Source organism: Schistocerca serialis, chromosome 4 (assembly GCF_023864345.2).
Source record: "Schistocerca serialis cubense isolate TAMUIC-IGC-003099 chromosome 4, iqSchSeri2.2, whole genome shotgun sequence".
Classification (NCBI taxonomy): domain Eukaryota; kingdom Metazoa; phylum Arthropoda; class Insecta; order Orthoptera; family Acrididae; genus Schistocerca; species Schistocerca serialis.
The window spans coordinates 312,833,555-312,855,135 of NC_064641.1; positions in this window are offsets into that span (position 1 = coordinate 312,833,555).

Consider the following 21,581-nt stretch of genomic DNA (forward strand, 5'->3'; position numbering starts at 1 on the left):
TATCCTCTTTCAAAATACTTTTTTGGCCAAACCATTTTCTTATAGCTTCTCAATGCATTTCTTCCAATTCATGACAACTTGTTCTCTTATATGGCCTACCCCATCTTAAGCTAACTTGAATCTACTCAGCTCAGATGCTAAACTAAGGAACGAGGCAATGCAGCAGCACAAAACAATTAACACAAACAGCAATTATAAAAAATACAAATGGCAAAGCAAGCAGCATAAATTAGCAAAGCAAATGCAATATTACAATTAATATAAGGCAATGTGCAGCAAACAAGAAAAATAAATTCGTAGTAAAACTGGCTTAACAGAGTAATGTAAAGTGAAATTTCGTAGCACTATGCCTGGCAAACAGCAGCAGCAAATGCAATAACTTATATCTAAACATGACATAGCTGAAGCAGAAAAAATATTACTGTAAAAATGGCCATGTCTAATACCTATGTCACATCTTAACACTTGAGTGATGCATCACAAAAACATACTCTGCAAGAAAGTTACCAAGTCATTAAAAAATTATTTATGCAATTCCTGTGAAGGGAAATGTCTATTTGTGCTCTCTTTTCTAAGAAAGTATATGACAAACGTATTCTTTACTGGGTCTGTAGACAGAAAATAGTGATATTAGTACATCTATTAAATTTTATAATAACCAATGCTGCAGTGCAGCTAGAAAGTAGATATTAAAGAAAATGAGCAAATATGTACAAAGGAAGGCATGAAACATCATTCATTAGCCATATGGCATTTCATAAGGAAGTAAAAAAAATCTCTCAACTAGAAAGACAGTAGTCATAATCAGGTGTATAGATATAAAAATATTTCTCGTTATTTCATTAGGCATTTCAGTAAATATCATAAATTAAGAGCTCCACAGTGTTATCATATGTTTCCAAGTTTGAGTGTGTCGTATTTGCGATGCTTTCTACAAAGGAATGTCAATAGTGAGGATAATGGCCCCTGTTTTTTTACCTGTGCCTCTGAAAGCCACATACTAATGGCTTTTTCTCCAGGTGTCTGACACAGCTGGCTGCTCAAGACCCATTATGTCAAGGTCACTTGGCTTTCTTATCGAAATATTATGACACCAGTTTGCAATACAGTGACAGTCTCATATAAAAAATTTCACAGGTCTAGAATTTGCGTTACAAATCTGTAGAAACAAAATCCTGTAAATTTAACAGTGTCCAAAAAATTTTCGTCGGCATTGTGGTACATTCACGCATTTACACACATTTCATAACTCTTAAACTACGATTCTTGGTTTCCAACATCCTTTTTCACAAGTCAGAGTCCCTAACCACTACTCATTATTCCTTACCTTATTATACATATACATATTCGTCGACACTTCTTCAATATTTCATCGTAATAAATACATAGCATAATCAAATTTCTCATTTAGCATCAGCTTATTGATCATAAACATACCGCAACAGCGTAATACAAATCGTCATCATAACATCATAAAACCCCAGCCAAATCTCAAAATCGTCATAGCTTCCTTCAATAATTCCAAAACCTTAAAAAGTTCTCTGCTCATGTCAAAAGTGTCATCTACCTTAAACGTACTTTAAAAATCATGATCCCATACCAAATACATCATTCAAAGCTCTCATAGTATCACAATGGTTCCGAAAAAATATGAACAGTTCACAAAGTACAGACAAAATACAATTTCACAAATGTGAAGTTACCCAACTGTGTAATTGCGTAAACATGTGTCACTGATGTAGTATAAAAATGTTTGTTTCTCTGTTAAATAATCAGATAGCTGTGTAATTTATGTGTTAGAGAACTATGGTACCGATGTGTAAAATTGTATAAGCAAATACCATATTAGCTAGGGCTCCTTGTGCTTGCAAACACATGGTACACAAAGTAGGCGTGTACCCCCTGAGGATTAATGTAATTATACCCTCAGGTGTTACAGATTACAGCAATGGAATGAAATGTATCACGGAAAACCTTTGTATCATTGTACTTCAAATGCCTTTAAAAATAAATGTTTTAAGTACAAAATTAATTACTCAAATACGTGTACTGCAGCGCTAAACTGTGCGTCTTCTTGTAAGATAATATCTGTGGAAGTGTCGTAGTTATCGTCCTCCGAATGCTAAGTTCTGCACAAATTAATGTACGTTCCTCATGATAAACAAAGGTGAAATGCTATGCGTATAGATATCGTAGTTATTACGTACATTACCGTGATCATGAAAGTACTATAATGTAACGTATTTTTGTGCTACGAAAAAGGCTGTCACATTGTAGCTATAATACAAAAGTTACTACTAAAACATGTTTTCCTTTCCAGAAGAATTCAGAAAAGCTGTGCAGATATGAAACAGAAACACCCCAAAAGCAACATTGTAAATTGTCACTCATTAGTAGTGTCGTGATAAAATAGTGTAGCTGTCACATAAACTATCCACTGTGTCATCTGGTATCTCACAGAAAGTGCTTCAAATCCAGAATGTATTTTCAAGTAAACCAAAATGTTGCATTAAAATCTCATTAGCGGTACTGGTAAATGTTCTAAGTATGTGAGCCTTATAGACGTTACGTAATCGTGCAACCAACAAGCAAGAATGTACACACACAATAACACTGTGTCGTCTGTTCACAATAACAATGCATTCGTAATTTCTGTTTAAATAAGTTCTCTTGGTTCTTGATTGGATATTTAACTTCAAACATTGTTGCATGTTAACAGATTCTAAGTCTGGCAAAGCATACTAGTTATGTTAAGTGAAAAGTTACATGACAAAGACAAAGTTAAAAAGCAGATTATCTTTCAATAAACGGTTTCACATGTGAAATGTGGTGTAAACCTTTACTCTTGCTAGTATGCAGAGGTTCAACTTAAACGGAATTATCATGCGGTATACATCGGTGAGGAATGCTAAAATTTTTCTCAAGGTTAGCGTCTATGTTATTTTTCTCTGCGCCAGCTGTCGCACGCGGCTGCCTGCGGTGCGAGTCATTGTCTGTTCCTTTGTTGGCGCGCGTCGTTCTTGGGATTAGGAGACCTAACTTCTACAAATTCACCTTGATGAGAAGGCCCTGCCCTGTTTGAAACTCGCCAGTTCTGATGGAATTCAGGTCTGTCGTTTTGTCGGTAGTTTAGATAGTTTCTTGTTTGTCGGTCATGTGGTGGAGAATTTCTCCCAGAATAGTAACTGCGTGGTGGACCGTTGCGTCTGAAGTTATTCTGTCTCCCTTGATAATAATTATTTTGGTTCCCATATTGTCTGTTTCTATGGTTGTCTCTGTCACATTCATTACTATGGAATAGCGATCTTTCTCTGTAACTCTTATTCTGACAACGGTTGTCATACGGATGGTGTCTGTTTTGGTCACGATTTGTGTTGTGAGAATAGCCTTGTCGTGTCCAGTTATTATATCTTTCGTCGCGGAATTGCGACGGATGTCACCTGTAATTGTTGTGTTCCTGTTTTCGCGTTCCGCGATTGTCAGTGTCAATTTCTAATTCTTGTAAGAGGCCCTGAAAAGCTTCAGTGTCGTCTTTGCAACGTCCTGCCAAAATAAAATGCCGTAAATGTTCAGGTAATTTGATTAAGCAAATGCGGATGAGTTCTGAGGGGTTGTATGGGTTTGACAGGTACTGATTCTTGTGCAACGTGTCTTCAAAATATTTCACAAGACTGGAAAATTCAGATTGTTCGAAATGTTTCATCATTATGATGCCACGTTTTACTCGGTCTTGTGTGGCTTGAGACCAATATCCTGAGAGGAAGGCATGGTAAAATTCTCCTTCACTGTGGCAATCGTGAATGACCAATCACATTCTTACAGCTGGTTCATTCTCTATGTAGCCACGCGTAAATTCTAATCTGTGCTCTAATGACCAGTTGGGAGGAAAACAATGAGAGAATTGATGAAGCCACGCTTGTGGATGAATGTCGTTGTCAGAATTCTTAAATGTTTTGAATTTACGTGTAGTATTGAACAGCTTGTAGTCAAAATCATCGTGTCGGCGAGTAGCATATCGGTCATTGTTACGTCGTGTCGGCGCTTCCATTTCAAAATTCGGTGCACCTTGCCAATTTCTTTCATAATTTCCGAAATGCCCTGTATTATTATTTTGTGGCTTTTCCGTATTTGTAAGTCCCTCTTCCCATGTTGGAGCGCGAGTGTCCTCTGAAATATGTAATTTTTGTATTACTTGTTCCAACTGATATTGTACTTCCCAGATTTCTCTTTTGTGTTGCGTATTAATTTGATTCTGATTTTATTTGAATTTCTTAATTTGTTCATACTCCTCTGTGTCATTAAACACTACCGGTTTTGTGTCATTCAGATTATCATCTACCTTCGTAGATAAATTATTTAGCTAATCCGAAAGTTCAACTACTTTCTCTGATAATGAACTAATTTCCTCCATGTGTCTTTCAGAACCAATTTTCAGAATATCTACTATGTCCTTTAAGTTTTCTTGAGCTTTTGCAAGTTGCGTAACCGAATCGGTAGATGCAACTGAGTCAATTTTAGCTTGCAGGGTCTCATGCTTTTGATGAACAATAGTTTGCAGTTCTTTTATGGCTGCTTCGTGATTCTGTAATGCATTTTCATGCCGCGAAAAAATAGGTGTAAAATGCTCACAAATCTTAGTTTTTACGTCATTACAGACTTTTTGACATTTCGATTCAATGTTATGTAACTCAGTAGTTAAATCTTCACGTGTTTGTTCAAGTGTGGTGTCTAACTTTTGAAGCTATTGCTGTGTTTGTCTCTGATTTTGTTCCATTGTGTCTAACTGTTGCTGTGTTTCTCTCTGATTTTGTTCCATTGTGTCTAACTTTTGAAGATTTTGTTCCATTGTGTTTAACTTTTGAAGCTTTTGTCACATTTGTTGCATTAATTGTAATAACATTGCTCTGATGTCTGAAACATGTTCCTAAGTGCTATTCGGCAATGCATTTGAACCGACAATATTCGCAGTTTGACTTATTAGAGAAAACGGTGAGGACGCAAAACCTGAATCTACAGTATCTACAAGATTGTGTCATGTCATTTCGGATTCCTGAGGCAAGCTGTTGCCGACCGATCGATCGATAATGCTTCCCTGTTCACTAATTGTTTCACTGTCTACACCATTGTTTGCAGCCCGCTCCATTTCCCTATGTACAATTACCACATTACTACTTTGAACATTAGTTAATTCATTACTCGGTGGCGTTAGCACACTGCTTTCGTCTTCACTGTCATTTCTCAGTTTACTTTGGAGCCTAGAATTACGTTTTTCACACGCCATTATTGTCACAATATTTCACACGATAACACAGAAAAGCACAATTTGAAGAGCAAAAATAAGAGAACACATTAACGTAGCACTGAAAATAACTTCTCGTTAATTGCAAGCGCAGCTGCGAAATACTTGCTGCAAATCTACATGCATGCCACAACTGTTTTACTGTACAACAATGAAAAACTACCACTACAAAGGAAATTCTCTCTATAATTACGCGCTAGCAATAAACAAAAGCTACACTAATTACACAAACTACAAGAATAAAAAATCAGAAGATTCCAGTGAGGTATCCTCGGCTAAGGGTCGAAATATGAAACGTCTCCTTAGAAAAATTATACATGACTGTGCTTAAACTGACACACAATATTCTTAGCGCAACGCAATCTGACTTTCAAAATTCCCTACAAAAAAAATAGCCCTGACTAACATTAACTTATACGTTTCACAAATCGCTTACCTCACAAAAATCTTGGTTACTCGAACTACTGCAATACAGCGAGCGCCACTACTGCCAGCTAAATAAAAGATTGAAACTACGGAAGGCACTAACTACTGATGGGGATAGTTAGCAATTAAAAGATTTTAATAGAGAACAAGCAATGTATTTACCTTAATATCATCAAAAGTCATAATAGGGTCTTGTGTGTAAACAGCCGACTTACACGGTATGTTGATAAATTTTGCTTTTGGACTGCTTAATTACAACTGAATAAAACTAAATTTTTGTGCCATGCGCATGTCGACTTTATTCATTGTCCAATCTTACAAATTTCAAAACTCCGCCATTTCTTTCCCCACATCCACCACTGCTGGCGGCTCACCTCCAACTGCGCAACGCTAGGTGCTGTTCACATCCAGCTGCTCAACACTACAATGGCAGACAACAATGCAAACTAGCCACAGACTGCACACAGCACAGCCAGTGATTTTCATACAAAGCGCTACCTAACGTTGCCAATAAGAAAACATAAACAGCCTAATTACACGGTATGTTAATAAAATTTGCTTTTGGACTGCATTATTACAACTGAATAAAACCAAACTTTTGCGCCATGCGCATTTCGACTTTATTCATTGGAAGACATCTTCAGTGGTCGGGAATGGTACATCTTTATGTTTATGCTGTTTAATTTACATGTAGGGTCTTGTACATGTGGGTTATAAACAGTTCTGGCACTTTATCTATGTGTGCTGCAGTAATCCAAACACACACAAACACGCACACAAACACATATACACACACACACACACACACACACACACACACACACACACACATACACATACAAAGAAGTAAAGAGAGTCACAAAAACAAAAGCACTATTTGGCAATAGCATTCGATAGTTGGCAACACCAAACAAAACATAACATCAAAACGAGTTACTAATGCTGAAAAGACAAAACCAAAATTTCAAATGGCATTTATAAGGACCGATAACAAAGGAATAAAACCACTACATGTAGTTCAACATCGTATAAAGCCTTACGCAGAACTTTAATTATTACTCTACCATAGGAAAGGAAAATTTACCAGATCTGTTTATACAGCCTATTTATAAAATCATCAAAAAAGCTTTGCGTCAGCTCTGTTCTGAGAGTTCTGGAACCTGTACAGGAAATTGGAATAGAGATCAGCATAAACATCATTTCCGCCCTTTTATTGCTCATTAAAACCACAAAACCACACGGTGCATGATGTACCACCATACATCGAGACCTTCAGAGGTGGTAGTCCAGATTGCTGTACACACCGGTACCTCTAATACCCAGTATCACGTCCTCTTGAATTGATGCATGCCTGTATTCGTCGTGGCATACTATCCACAAGCTCATCAACGCACTATTGGTGCAGATTGTCCCACTCCTCAACGGCAGTTCGGCGTATATTCCTCAGAGTGGTTGGTTGGTCACGTCATCCATAAACAGCCCTCTTCAATCTATGCAAGGTATGTTCCATAGGGTTCATGTCTGGGGAACATGCTGGCCACTCTATTCGTGAAATGTCGTTATCCTGAAGGAATTCATTCACAAGATGAGCACGATGGGGGCGCGAATTGTCGTCCATGAAGTCGAATGGCTCGCCAATATGCTGACGATATAGTTGCACTAGCGGTCGGAGGATGGCATCCACGTATCGTACAGTCGTTACGGAGCCTTCCACGACCACCAGCGGCGTACGTCGGCCCCACATAACGCCAGTCCAAAACAGCAGGGGACCTTCACCTTGCTGCACTCGCTGGACTGTGTCTCGAAGGCATTCAGCCTGATCTCCAAACACGTCTCCGTCGATTGTGTGGTTGAAGACGTATGCAACACTCATCGGCGAAGAGAACGTGATGCCAGTCCTGAACGGTCCATTCGGCATGTTATTGGGCCAATCTGTAACACGTTGCATGGTGTCGTGGTTTCGAAGATGGACCATCAATGGACGTCGGAGGTGAAGTTGCCCATCATGCAGCCTACTGCGCACAGCTTGAGTCGTAACACGACGTCCTGTGTCTTCGCGAAAAGCATTATTCAACATGGAGGCATTGCTGTCAGTGTTCCTCAGAGCTATAATCTGCAGGTAGCGGTAATCCACTGCAGCAGTAGCTCTTGAGTGGCCTGAGCGAGGCATGTCAACGACAGTTCCTGTCTCTCCGTATCTCCTCCATGTCCGAACAACAACGATTTGGTTCACTCCTAGACGCCTGGACACTTTCCTTGTTGAGAGCTATTCCTGTAACAATTCGGACGCGATCGAACCGTGGTATTGACCGTCTAGGCATGGTTGAATTACAGACAACACGAGCCGTGTACCTCCTTCCTGCTTGAATGACTGGAACTTATCGTCTGTCGGACCCCCTCCTTGTAATAGGCGCTGCTCGTGCATGGTTGTTTATGTCTTTTAGTGACATCTCTGAACCGTCAAGGGAACTGTGTCTCAGATACAGTATCCATAGTCAACGTCTATATTCAATCGTTCTGGGAACTGGGATGGTGCGAAACTTGTTTTGATGTGTGTACAACATCCTTAACGGAAACTAAATAGCATAAAAATATGTACCTATTCCACGCCATTGAAGACCACTTGCAAATACTAAAGGCGAAACGACTGTAGCACAAAAATCATGTTTCGTTTCGTTCCAATTAGACGGTCCAAAAGTTCAAGTCCTCAGCATATCGTAACCCTGTTGCTTAGTTTATTTTTAATGAACGTTCTACGTTTTGTTTGCTTCATTTTATCATTTATGTCCAATTGTCACATGATGTTTCTTTAGGTGCAGTGAGGAAGGTGGTCGCTGATTGATATTCTTTGTACACTGATTTTCGGAAAAAGTAGAATACACCAAGATCGACCGAGGGGATCACAAACATTTATTCACCGATTGAGAACTTGATACTACACAAGTTATTAACATTACATAACTATATATGCACTGTGACTGTTGAAATTCAGTATGGAGTAGCGTCGACATGTGCTGCAGTCAGAGCCGCTGGAAATTGTGGCATAGAATCAAAGAGGAGCTGGAAATGCTGCGGGAGAATATTCTGTCACACGATTTGTAGGCGCATCCGAGAAGCATCAATTGTAGCTGCAACAGTACATGAGCAAACATGTTACATACCGATATGCCCCAGACATGTTCGACGTTCAACATGTCAGGCGAACTGTAAGCAATGGTACAATAGTTCATAGAAGAAGGTTTGCACATTCCTCGCCACTTGCGGCTGGGATTTGTCCTGGTGAAATATGGCATGTGGAACGGACTGCAGGAGATGCAGCCTGTCGGGCTGTAAAACATCCCTGATGTATCGGTAGCCGTTCCGATTGCCCTCAAGAAGTAGGAGGCGAGATCGCGTGTTACATGCAATTGTGCCCCAAACCTTCGCACTTGGCGTTTGTCGGCTGTACCGCCCGGCTGCATTCACCATGGCGACGTCTAATGCGTACTTGGCCGTCGGTATAGGACAAGTCAAAGTCGGAATGGTTCGAAAACAAAAATAATGTCCCTCAACACGGGAGTGTCGACGTTCACGTACTCACTGCAGTCATTGCAGTCTGCGGCATTGATGGTTACCAGTTAATAGAAGCCGTCGCAATGGCATGCGTGCCACCACTCAATCCTTCAGAACATGGCGCCGAAAAGTCAACGCAGACAAAACATACATGTTGCAGTGCCCCAACATCGCTCTAACGCTGTGGACGAATATGTTCTGCCCGTTACGGACACGGTGGTGGTCATCTCGCACTGTTGTCACATCGTGCCGTCCAGTACCCTGTGGGTGCTGTGTATGGGTCTCTTCTCTCCACTGATTCCACATACTTTTCGATGTTGAATTCACATTCCCAGCATTCTTCCTCGTTGGCTAGTACTCGCATGCCGATATTCCACCCTCCGGAGTCAGCAAGGCATAGGTACCTTTGGTTGCACGTTTCCACCTCGTATAGCGGCTCCGCACCGACTGAGCCTAGCATAACACTAAACTGTTCGGTCACACAATAGAGGGCGCTGTTGTGCTCTGTACACCTCTCACAAAGGGGAAGGCCTCAGACACGGCCACCCTATTCGGCTCAAATTCGGCGGGTCGCTTGTGTACAACCTAAAACGAAGGACTCTAAGATATTTTGGGTCAACACCCCCGCAATTTTGCGAAAATCACCACTAAAGATTATGACGAGCAATCGACTCAGAATAGGAGGGATCGATAGATAATTGTAAATAGAGAATTTTTCATCATCAGGTATGGGGTCCGCAAACGCCAAATTTTCCAGAAATCGAGGAAAGAAACTTTTGTTAACTGCCGCTTCTGTACCCACACGGTAAACGCCTTTCGCCGACAGCGCCGATAGCGCAATGGCCAAGGTAATTGGCTGGGAATCGGAAAACACGGGTTCGAATCTCGAAGGAACGTAGCGGATGTTATTATTTTCGCTTGTATTTTTCCATATCTCAATTAATAGTGATAGGAGGGTTAATAAGGTAAGTATTATTATCATACCTAATTGATTTACGTACCTTATTAACCTACATATCCATATCAAATGAGATATGGAAAAATACAAACGAAAAGAGTAACATCCCCTACGTTTCTTCGAGATTCGAACCCGGTTTTTCTGATTCCCATCCAATTACTTTGGCCATTGCGCTACCGGCGCTTTTGGCGAAAGGCGTTTACTGTGTGGATACAGAGGCGCCAGTTGTAAAAGTTTCTTACTTCGATATCTGGAAAAGTTGGCATTTTCGGACTCTATACCTGATGATGAAAAATGCCCTATTTACAATTATCTATCGATCCCGCCAATTTTGAGTCGATTGCTAGTCATAACCTTTAGGGGCCATTTTCTCAAAATAGCGGGGGGTGTTGACCCAAAATATCTTAGAATCCTTCGTTTTAGGTTGTACACAAGTGACCTGCAAAATATGAGCTGAATCGGTTGGCCGTGTCTGAGGCCTTCCCCTTGTCAGTCACGTGAATCACTTGTTACGTTTCTGCTGTTTTATATGTCCTCTAATCGTAAAGTGTTGAAAGTCATTTCTTCTGACTGTTTCAATTTCTAAAAACAGTAGTGTATAACTACGGCAGTCTGAAAGTCTTTCAATGAAACTTCCTACTAGTGTGAATACGTTTGCACAATTGAAGCATGATTTTTGCAAAAGCACTTCAAAGCTGTTTACATTTCTTGTTACCGTATTTCGCAAAGGTAACAACGTACCGCATTGTTTCAAGATTTAATTGTTTTTAATTGTAAATTCCAATACTTAGCGGCACATAAAGGTGTGTAATAATCACATTTGATTGTTAGTCCATCAGAATACACAAATACAGAGAGCTTATTATTAGAGGGTGATGTATTGCTTCAGGTGAGTTTGTGAGGAAGTGAAAACTGTATTGAATATAAATAGATTTCAGTTAGTTTTTGATTATTGGGAAAAACAGTATTCTGTGTTTGAAAGTCTGAATTTACTGACTTAAGAGGCTTTTTTTGAAATGTTTATCATGTACAAAGATGACACTTGTAAAGAAGGATGGGATAAATTTATATTAGTACAAATGATTAAGAACTGGGCTTCAGATCGTAACCCTAGGCCACAGTAAGAATTACAAGTAATGAAATTAAAACTTTTCTAAGAAATTGTAAAATTATAAACAATATTATATTGTGTTATACAGGGTGCTTCAGAAATGATTATCAATATTCAGGAATGTTACAGGAATGATCATTCGAAACAAAAAGGTCCAGTAAACAACGGCTGTAAAACGCATACCTAAACAGCTATCAGCAATTCTTGATCTTCGATACTGTGAAACAAATGTCTTCTACAGCAAACTCTTTGCTTTCCATGTTTTGGGAAGTTGTGTCTGGACCAAAAGAAGAAAAAAAGTTCATAAGAATGTGCTCTAAAATTCATATCTTAAAAGTTCTGAGCAATTGTGGATTAGAAGCGTTATGTTTCAAAGTAACGAATATGAACAAGTGCTCATAGCTCTTAGTATGCCTTTTTGAGACCATGTTCACTTGACCTTTTTGTTTCAAATGGTCACTCCTGTCATATCCCAGAATATATCTCTTCTGAAACATAGTCAGACAATCTTTCTTTCAGCTTCAGTTTCACGGAACCGACAATTTTTGTGGTGTGATGTGGCAATGTAATATCCTGACACATATCTGCAATGAGGCGACAGAAGTCATGGGATAGCGATAGCCACATATAGAGATGGCGGCAGTACCGCCCATACAAAGTATAAGAGGACTGCATTGGCGGTGGTGTGATTTGTACTCAAGTGATTCGTGTGAAAATGTTTCCGACGTGACTATGGTGGCGTGACTGTTTGAACACGGAATGGCATGTGGAACTAGACGCATGCGACATTCAGGTTCGGAAATCGTTAGGGAATTCAATATTTCAAGGTCCACAGTGTCAGGAGTGTGCTGAGAATACCACATTTCAGGCATTACCTCTCACCACGGACAACGCAGTGGCCATCGATATTCACTTCACTACCGAAAGCAACGCCGATTGCGTAGGGTTGTCAGTGTCAACAGACAAGCAACACTGCGTCACATAACCGAGAAACCAATTTGGGACGTACAATGAACGTACCCGGGAGGACAAGGTGGCGTTAATGCTCTATAGCAATAGACGATCAACGCGAGTGCCTTTGCTGACAGCAAGACATTCCCTGCTGCCTCCGGCGTGCACTCGTGACCATGTTGGATGGATCCTAGACGACTGGGAAACCTTGGCTTGGTCAGATGAGTACCGATTTCAATTGGTAACAGCTGATGGTAGTTTTCGAGTGTGGCGCAGACCCCATGAAGCAGCGGACCCAGGTTGTCAAGATGGCACAGTGCGAGCTGATGGTGGCTCCATAATGATGTGGGCCGTGTTTAGAACGTCCTCTCGTTCAGCTGAACCAATCACTGACAGAGATGGTTATGTTCGGCTACTTGGAGACCATTTATAGCCATTCATGTACCTGACGTTCCCAAAGAACGAGAGAGTTTTTATGGATGACAAAGGCATCTGTCACCAAGCCACAATTGTTTGCGTTTGATTTGAAGAACATTCTGGAAAATTTGAGCGAATTATTGGGCCGAACAGATCGCCCGAGATGTATCTCACTGAACATTTACATGACATAACTGAGAGGCCATTTCGTGAAAAAAATCCTGAATCGGCAACACGTTCACAACTATGCGCCGTTATAAAGCCTGCATGGCTCAAATATTTCTTTATGGGACTTTCAACGACTTGAGGACTTGATGCCATGACTTGAGGCCATGCCACGTCGATTTGCTGCTCTACGCCGGGGAAAAGGAGACCCGACACGATGTTACGAGCTGTCCTTTCACCTTTGTCTCCTCTGAGGAAACCTTCTTCAAATTCACACAATGGAGTCAGTAAACAGTATTTTAAGTTTTCAATAATCATACCTCTAGGGTTTAAATAGACCCAGTTTACCATAATCTCTGCGCCCGTTCGCAGAGTATGGAGAACTGAGTGTGGCGTTACAACATCGATGAGGTAGTGACTGGATGGGGATCTATCTTGGGATTTAGTGTAATAGCAGACCCCCATCATTAGTATTCAAAACCTTTACTAACGATAATAAATTTACACATTTCATAAATGGAACGCTATACCTATCTTATTCCTGAATCCGGACTTTTAACTACGTTATCCGCGGTTCTTCCACCCCCCCCCCCCCCCGCCCCCTGTCACCGGTTGCCTTGCCCTCCAACCCCTGAACCATGCACCTTGCCGTTGGTGGGGAGGCTTGCGTGCCTCAGCGATACAGATAGCCGTACCGTAGGTGCAACCACAACGTAAGGGGTATCTGTTGAGAGGCCCGAAAAACGTGTGGTTCCTAAAGAGAGGCAGCAACTTTTTCAGCAGTTGCAGTGGCAATAGTCTGGATGAGTGACTTATCTGGCTTTGTAACACTAACAGAAACGGCCTTGGTGTGCTGGTACTGCGAACGGCTGAAAGCAAGAGGAAACTACAGCCGAAATTTTCACCGAGGGCATGCAGCTTTACTGTATGATTAAATGATGATTCCGGATGTAAAATAGTCCCCCATTCGGATCTCCGGGCGAGGACTACTCAAGAGGACAGCGTTATCAGGATAAAGTAAACTGGCGTTCTGCGGATCGAAGTGTGGACAGTCAGATCCCTTAATCGGCCGGTAGGTTACAAAATTTAAAAAGGGAAATGGATAGGTTAAAGTTAGATATAGTGGGAATTAGCAAAGTTCGGTGGCAGGAGAAACAATACTTTTGGTCACGTGAATGCAGGGATATAAATACAAAATCAAATTGGGGTAATGCAGGAGTAGGTTCACTAATAAATAAAAAATAGGAGTGCGGGTAAGCTACTACAAACAGCATAGAGAACGCCTTATTGTGGCCAAGATAGACACAATGCCCACGCCTCCTACAGTAGTACAAGTTTATATGCCAACTAGCTATGCAGATGACGAAGAAATTGAAGAAATGTATGACGAGATAGAAGAAATTACTCAGATAGTGAAGAGAGACCAAAATTTAATAGTCATGGGTGACTGGAATTCGAAAGTAGGAAAGGAAGAGAAGGAAACATAGTGGTGAATATGGATTGGGGGTAAGAAATGAAAGAGGAAGCCGCCTGGTAGAATTTTGCAAAGAGCATAACTTAACCATAGCTAGCACTTGGTTCAAGAATCATAAAATAAGGTTGTATACATGGAGGAAGCCTGGAGATACTCCAAGGTATCAGATAGATTATATAATGGTAAGACAGAGACACAGGACCCAGACTTTGTATTGTAAGACATTTCCAGGGGCAGATGTGGACACTGACCACAATCTATTGGTTATGAACTGTACATTAAAACTGAAGAAACGGCAAAAAGGTGGGAATTCAAGGAGATGGTACCTGGATAAACTGACAAAACCAGAGAATGTACAGAGTTTCAGGGAGAACATGAGGGAACAATTGACAGGAATTTGGGAAAGAAATACAGTAGAAGAAGAATCTGTAGCTTTAAGGGATAAAGTAGTGAAGGCAGCAGAGAATCAAGTAGAAATCCTTGGGTAACTGAAGAGATATTGAATGTAATTGATGAAAGGAGAAAATATAAAAATGCAGATAATGAAGCAGGCAAAAAGGAATACAAACGTCTCAAAAATGAGATCGACAGGAAGTGCAAAATGGCTAAGGAGGGATGGCTAGAGGACAAATGTAAGGATGTAGAGGCTTATCTCACTAGGGGTAGGGTAGATACACTGCCTACAGGAAAATTAAAGAGACTTTTGGAGAAAAGAGAACCACTTGTATGAATATCAAGAGCTCAGATGGAAACCCAGTTCTAAGCAAAGAAGGGAAAGCTGAATGATGGAAGGAGTATATAGAGGGTCTATACACGGGCGACGTACTTGAGGAAAACATTATGGAAATGGAAGAGCAAGTAGATGAAGATGAAATGGGAGTATGATACTGCGTGAAGAGTTTGACAGAGCACTGAAAGACCTAAGTCGAAAAAAGGCCCCAGGAGTAAACAACATTCCATTAGAGCTACTGACAGCCTTGGGAGAACCTTTCCTGACAAAACTCTACTATCTGGTGAGCAAGATGTATGAGAAAGGCGAAATACCCTCAGACTTAAAGAACAATATAATAGTTCCAATCCCGAAGAAAGCAGGTGCTGACAGATGTGAAAATTACTGAACTATCAGTTTAATAAGTCACGACTGCAAAATACTAACACGAATTCTTTACAGATGAATGGAAAAAACTTGTAGAAGCCGACATCTGGGAAGATCACTTTGGATTCCGTAGAAATGTTGGAACACGTGAGACAATACGGACCTTACCATTTATCTTAGAAAACAGATTAAGGTTTGGCAAACCTACGTTTCTAGCATTTGTAGACTTAGAGCATGCTTTTGTCAATATTTACTGGAATACTCCCTTTCAAATTGTGAAGGTGGCAGGGGTAATATACACTGAGCGAAGGCTATTTACAATTTGTACAGAAACCGGATGCCAGTTATAAGAGTCGAGGGACATGAAAGGGAAGCAGATCTTGGGAAGGGAGTGAGACAGGTTTGTAACCTCTCCCCGATGTTATTCAACCCGTACATTGAGCAAGGAGTAAAGGAAACAAAAGAAAAATTCGGAGTTAGAATTAAAATCCATGGAGAAGAATTAAAAACTTTGAGGTTCGCCAATTAAATTGTAATTCTGTCAGAGACAGCAAAGGACTTGGAAGAGCAGTTCAACGGAATGGACAGTGTCTTGAAAGGAGGATATAAAATGAACACCAACGAAATCAAAACGTGGATAATGGAATGTAGTCGAATTAAGTCGGGTGATGCTGAGGGAATTAGATTAGGAAATGAGAAGCTTAAAGTAGTAAAGGAGTTTTGCGATTTTGGGAGCAAAATTACTGATAATGTTCGAAGTAGAGAGGATATATAATGTAGACTGACAATGGCAACGAAAGCGTTTCTGAGGAAGAGAAATGTGTTAACATCGAGTATAGATTTAAGTGTCAGGACGTCGTTTCTGCAAGTACACTCCTGGAAATTGAAATAAGAACACCGTGAATTCATTGTCCCAGGAAGGGGAAACTTTATTGACACATTCCTGGGGACAGCTACATAACATGATCACACTGACAGAACCACAGGCACATAGACACAGGCAACAGAGCATGCACAATGTCGGCACTAGTACAGTGTATATCCACCTTTCGCAGCAATGCAGGCTGCTATTCTCCCATGGAGACGATCGTAGAGATGCTGGATGTAGTCCTGTGGAACGGCTTGCCATGCCATTTCCACCTCGCGCCTCAGTTGGACCAGCGTTCGTGCTGGACGTGCAGACCGCGTGAGACGACGCTTCATCCAGTCCCAAACATGCTCAATGGGGGACAGATCCGGAGATCTTGCTGGCCAGGGTAATTGACGTACACCTTCTAGAGCACGTTGGGTGGCACGGGATATATGCGGACGTGCATTGTCGTGTTGGAACAGCAAGTTCCCTTGCCGGTCTAGGAATGGTAGAACGATGGGTTCGATGACGGTTTGGATGTACCGTGCACTATTCAGTGTCCCCTCGACGATCACCAGTGGTGTACAGCCAGTGTAGGAGCTCGCTCCCCACACCATGATGCCTGGTGTTGGCCCTGTGTGCCTCGGTCGTATGCAGTCCTGATTGTGGCGCTCACCTGCACGGCGCCAAACACGCATACGACCATCATTGGCACCAAGGCAGAAGCGACTCTCATCGCTGAAGACGACACGTCTCCATTCGTCCCTCCATTCACGCCTGTCGCGACACCACTGGAGGCCGGCTGCACGATGTTGGGGCGTGAGCGGAAGACGGCCTAACGGTGTGCGGGACCGTAGCCCAGCTTCATGGAGACGGTTGCGAATGGTCCTCGCCGATACCCCAGGAGCAACAGTGTCCCTAATTTGCTGGGAAGTGGCAGTGCGGTCCCCTACGGCACTGCGTAGGATCCTACGGTCTTGGCGTGCTTCCGTCCGTCGCTGCGGTCCGGTCCCAGGTCGACGGGCATGTGCACCTTCCGCGACCACTGGCGACAACATCGATGTACTGTGGAGACCTCACGCCCCACGTGTTGAGCAATTCGGCGGTACGTCCATACGGCCTCCCGCATGCCCACTATACGCCCTCGCTCAAAGTCCGTCAACTGCACATACGGTTCACGTCCATGCTGTCGCGGCATGCTACCAGTGTTAAAGACTGCGATGGAGCTCCGTATGCCACGGCAAACTGGCTGACACTGACGGCGGCGGTGCACAAATGCTGCGCAGCTAGCGCCATTCGACGGCCAACACCGCGGTTCCTGGTGTGTCCGCTGTGCCGTGCGTGTGATCATTGCTTGTACAGCCCTCTGGCAGTGTCCGGAGCAAGTATGGTGGGTCTGACACACCGGTGTCAATGTGTTCCTTTTTCCATTTCCAGGAGTGTATTTGTATGGAGTTTAGCCATGTATGGAAGTGAAACATGGACGATAAATAGTTTCGACGAGAAGAGAATAGAAGCTTTAGAAATGTGTTGCTACAGAAGAATGCTGCTGATTATATGGGTAGATCACATAACTAGTGAGGAGGTATTGAGTAGAATTGGGGAGAAGAGGAGTTTGTTGCACATCTTGACTAGAAGAAGGGATCGGTTGCTTGGAAACGTTCTGAGGCATCAAGGGATGACCAATTTAGTATTGGAGGACAGCGTGGATGGTAAAAATCGTAGAGGGAGACCAAGATATGAATACACTAAGCAGATTCAGACGGATGTAAGCTGCAGTACGTACTGCAAGATGAAGCAGCTTGCAGAGGATAGAGTAGCATGGAGAGCTGCATGAGACCAGTCTCAGGACTGAAGACCAGAACAACAACAACAACATCCGAGGTTATTCGTAACTTACGGGCACTACACACGTTGGTGGTCATATTGTGTGCTGGTCTTTCCCGAAAATCCTCCAGACAAATGTCTGAGTGATTCTGTAAATAATCCTTCAGACTACTTCCTCTAACACTAGCGAGTTACGTGGAGCAGTGGTTAGCACACTGGACTCACATTCCTAATTAGGTTTTTCTTTGATTTCCCTAAATCGCTTCTGGCAAGTGCAGGGACGGTCCCTTTGAAAGGGCACGGCCGACTTCCTTCTCCATCCTTCCCTTACCCGATGGGACCGATGACTTCACTGTTTGGTCCCCTTCCCCAAAGCCAACCAACCATCCTCTCACACATTTTTCTTCAACAAGTAGCTAGCATTTTTCGTATTTTCGACGTATCTTTCTCCATATGTGAAAAAAGAAATCTACAGCCTCAAGCGAGCTATTAACAAAATTCCTCAGCGTGTTATTTGCCTCGACAAAGTAGAAGGGACAGTTAACTTAAAAAGTGACATATGGAATAAAAGTAAGTAAACAGTTTATTAAACCAAAAGTATTCGCGATATCAGATAAGAAATTTTACCCTACTGTGAGATAAGGAGAATGATCTCATGAAAAAATGTTTGTGGTTGCCCGCGGATCCAAGATTGTATCCAGCTGTACACCTCTTCGTTCGAAGCTAATCGACGGCCATGTATGTCCTCCTTCAGGTCTGCAAAAGTATGGGAATCGCATGAGGAGAGATCAGGACTGTATGGAAGATGTGTAAGGACTTGCCAGGGAGACTTCTCTAGGGAAATGGAAACAATCTTGGCCAACAAACGGGCCCACACGTGTGGATTCACCATCCTTTCAACTTGTTGTTTAATACGGAGCCACGTTGTCTGTCTCATGACTGTTAAGTAAATCTAGTCTTGACATCAGTTAACTGTATTTCCTCTTCAGACCAGAGATGATGCTTTCAGAGTCTAGGCTCCAAAGTATGTACAGGTGAAAATTACTTGAAGCTGCTCGTGAGATGAGAGAGGATGTTTCTAGAGTTTTAGCTCCAAAGCATGTGCAGATGTTAATGAATCAATTTCTCAGTTCAAATGATTGTGTACTTTTAATTTTAAATTCACAGAGCCTCTTTATTACCCCTCATTTGGCTGTGACAGCAGCACTTGTTGCCTACGTCCTCATTGATTAATTTTTTTTAAATCTTTATTTACCATCAATAATAACCATATATCATAACCCACTTCCTTATGTGATTAGTGGGTCTTACTTTCTAAATGTTAGTTACAATTAGCAGTTAATTACAATATATTAAGTCGTGAGCTACAGCTATACACTAATACAATGGGCAGCTATATATACTTATTGGTTTTTTACTTCTAAGATTTAACTAACCCTACTTCTACTTCCTGCAGCGTCACAGATGTGTCAGAAATATTTATAAACCTAAGTTATTGCCTTGCCCATCGAGCTAATCCCGATGAGCGTGCCTCTGACACTGGGCAGGCCAGGATGTTAATCACTGCAGGTTCCTAATTCCAGATTCCTAGTCTAATTTCTACTAACTAATTCTAACATAAGTCAATTCCGGTGCATTGTCCAGGCCTTGTTGTCTTTATTCCCCACTCCCCCTAATCCCGTACGTGGCGGATTCCAGACTATAGGGTCGGCCTATCCACGCGCAGGTGGTATGGGAGTAGGGCGCGTATTTGTTGTAATCTGTGCTATTTAGTTTAGTTCCCTCACGTACTCTTTAGCACTTCTTGTGATACCTCGTTAACAAGTTTATTTAGTATTTGAATGGTGTCTTGTTGTCTTATCAGGTGGTATGCGTCATGATGAGTAGTTAGTCACGTAGTGTGGAAGTAACATCATTGAAGAGGGGGCACTCGTAAATCACATGATCGGGAGTGCCCTCCGGTTCACCACATTCACATGCGGGTGTGGCCCTTTTCCCTAACCGACGTAAGTATGTCGGGTAAGGCCCATGTCCAGTGAGAAAATGGATTAGTCCTCTGGTGGGTTCAAAGTATTTAATTTTTAGGCGTTCCCTAATGCTTGGTATCAGTTCATATGCCGTACGCCCTGTTTCATCCGTGTCCCACAGTTCTTGCCATAGCTGTACTCCCCTTTTGCCGAATCTCACCCATGTCCCCTGCCCCAATGCCTAAGATCTCCTCTATTTTTGTTGCATTTCCCTTCTTAGTCCAGAACCATGCAACCTGCTCTCTGATTTTGATGTCCAGGAGGAAAAGCCCCATTATTACTAGTAGTGCTCCCCCTCGTGATGTTCTGTAAGCCCCTACGGCTCTAAGTATCATGTTCCTTCGAACCCTTCTCACCGTCATGGCGGGCACAACCCTCGTGAGCCTGTGTGCCCAGACCCCGAGCCGTAACCCACTATTGATGTTAATATACTATTATGATAGAGTCTTATGAGATGAAATCTTTTATGTCCTATGGATATGAAGTTGTTCAGTGTTTGGTGCACCTTCTGGGTTACGGTTTCGACGTGTTTCCCAAAATTCCACTTCTCATCAATGATGATGCCCAGGTATCGTGTGTCACGTCTCCGAAGAAATGGCGAGCGCTCGATTCCTACAGTCGGGTTACGGATTAATTGTCCCTTCACTAGTAAGTAGGTAGACTTGCTCGGTGATATCGTCATTTTGGTATTTTGGCACCATAGTTGTAACTTGTTTAGGGCACTTTCTATTTTGGGTTCAATGTCTTCATGGCTACGGTCGCCAACCAACAGGAGGCGGTCATCTGCATAGGCTATCACCTCTAGCACTTCTTCACTTTGTTGTAGGGTGTCTCGTAAAGGCTCCATGTGGATGTCCCAGAACAGGGGCCCTAACACGGAACCTTGGGGACAGCCCTTTGTTATAGATTTTCCAATTCTCTCGCTAGAAGATGATAGCCAGACCTCCCGTTCTTCGCAATAGCTCCTCAGACAACCATATAGCGGCCCTGGGCACTCCTTCTCCCGCAAGCAAGAGAAGAGCGAAGGCCACCACAGGTTTTCGAAGGCGCCACTGATGTCAACCATTATGCCCACCACGTACTTATGTGGGGTAGAGCCACAGACCTCAGCAGCCACGGCGATTGCATCAGATGTCGATCGCCCACGCCTGAAGCCGAACTGCCTGTCGCTCATCCCACGCAGCATCTGATGTGCAGCCACTCTGTCAGCTAGTAACTTTTCTAGTATTTTCCCTAGTATATTAAGCAAGTAGATTGGTCTGTAGGATTTTGTATTTGTTGGATCTTTATCTGGCCCTTCCCGAATAATAACTACATTCGCAGTCTTCCACACCCTTGGAAATTTTTGTTGTATCAGACACTCATTATACGTATAAGTGAGTGAGTGGTGCAGTTAGCTGGGGAGCTAAAAACTGCACCACCTTGGAT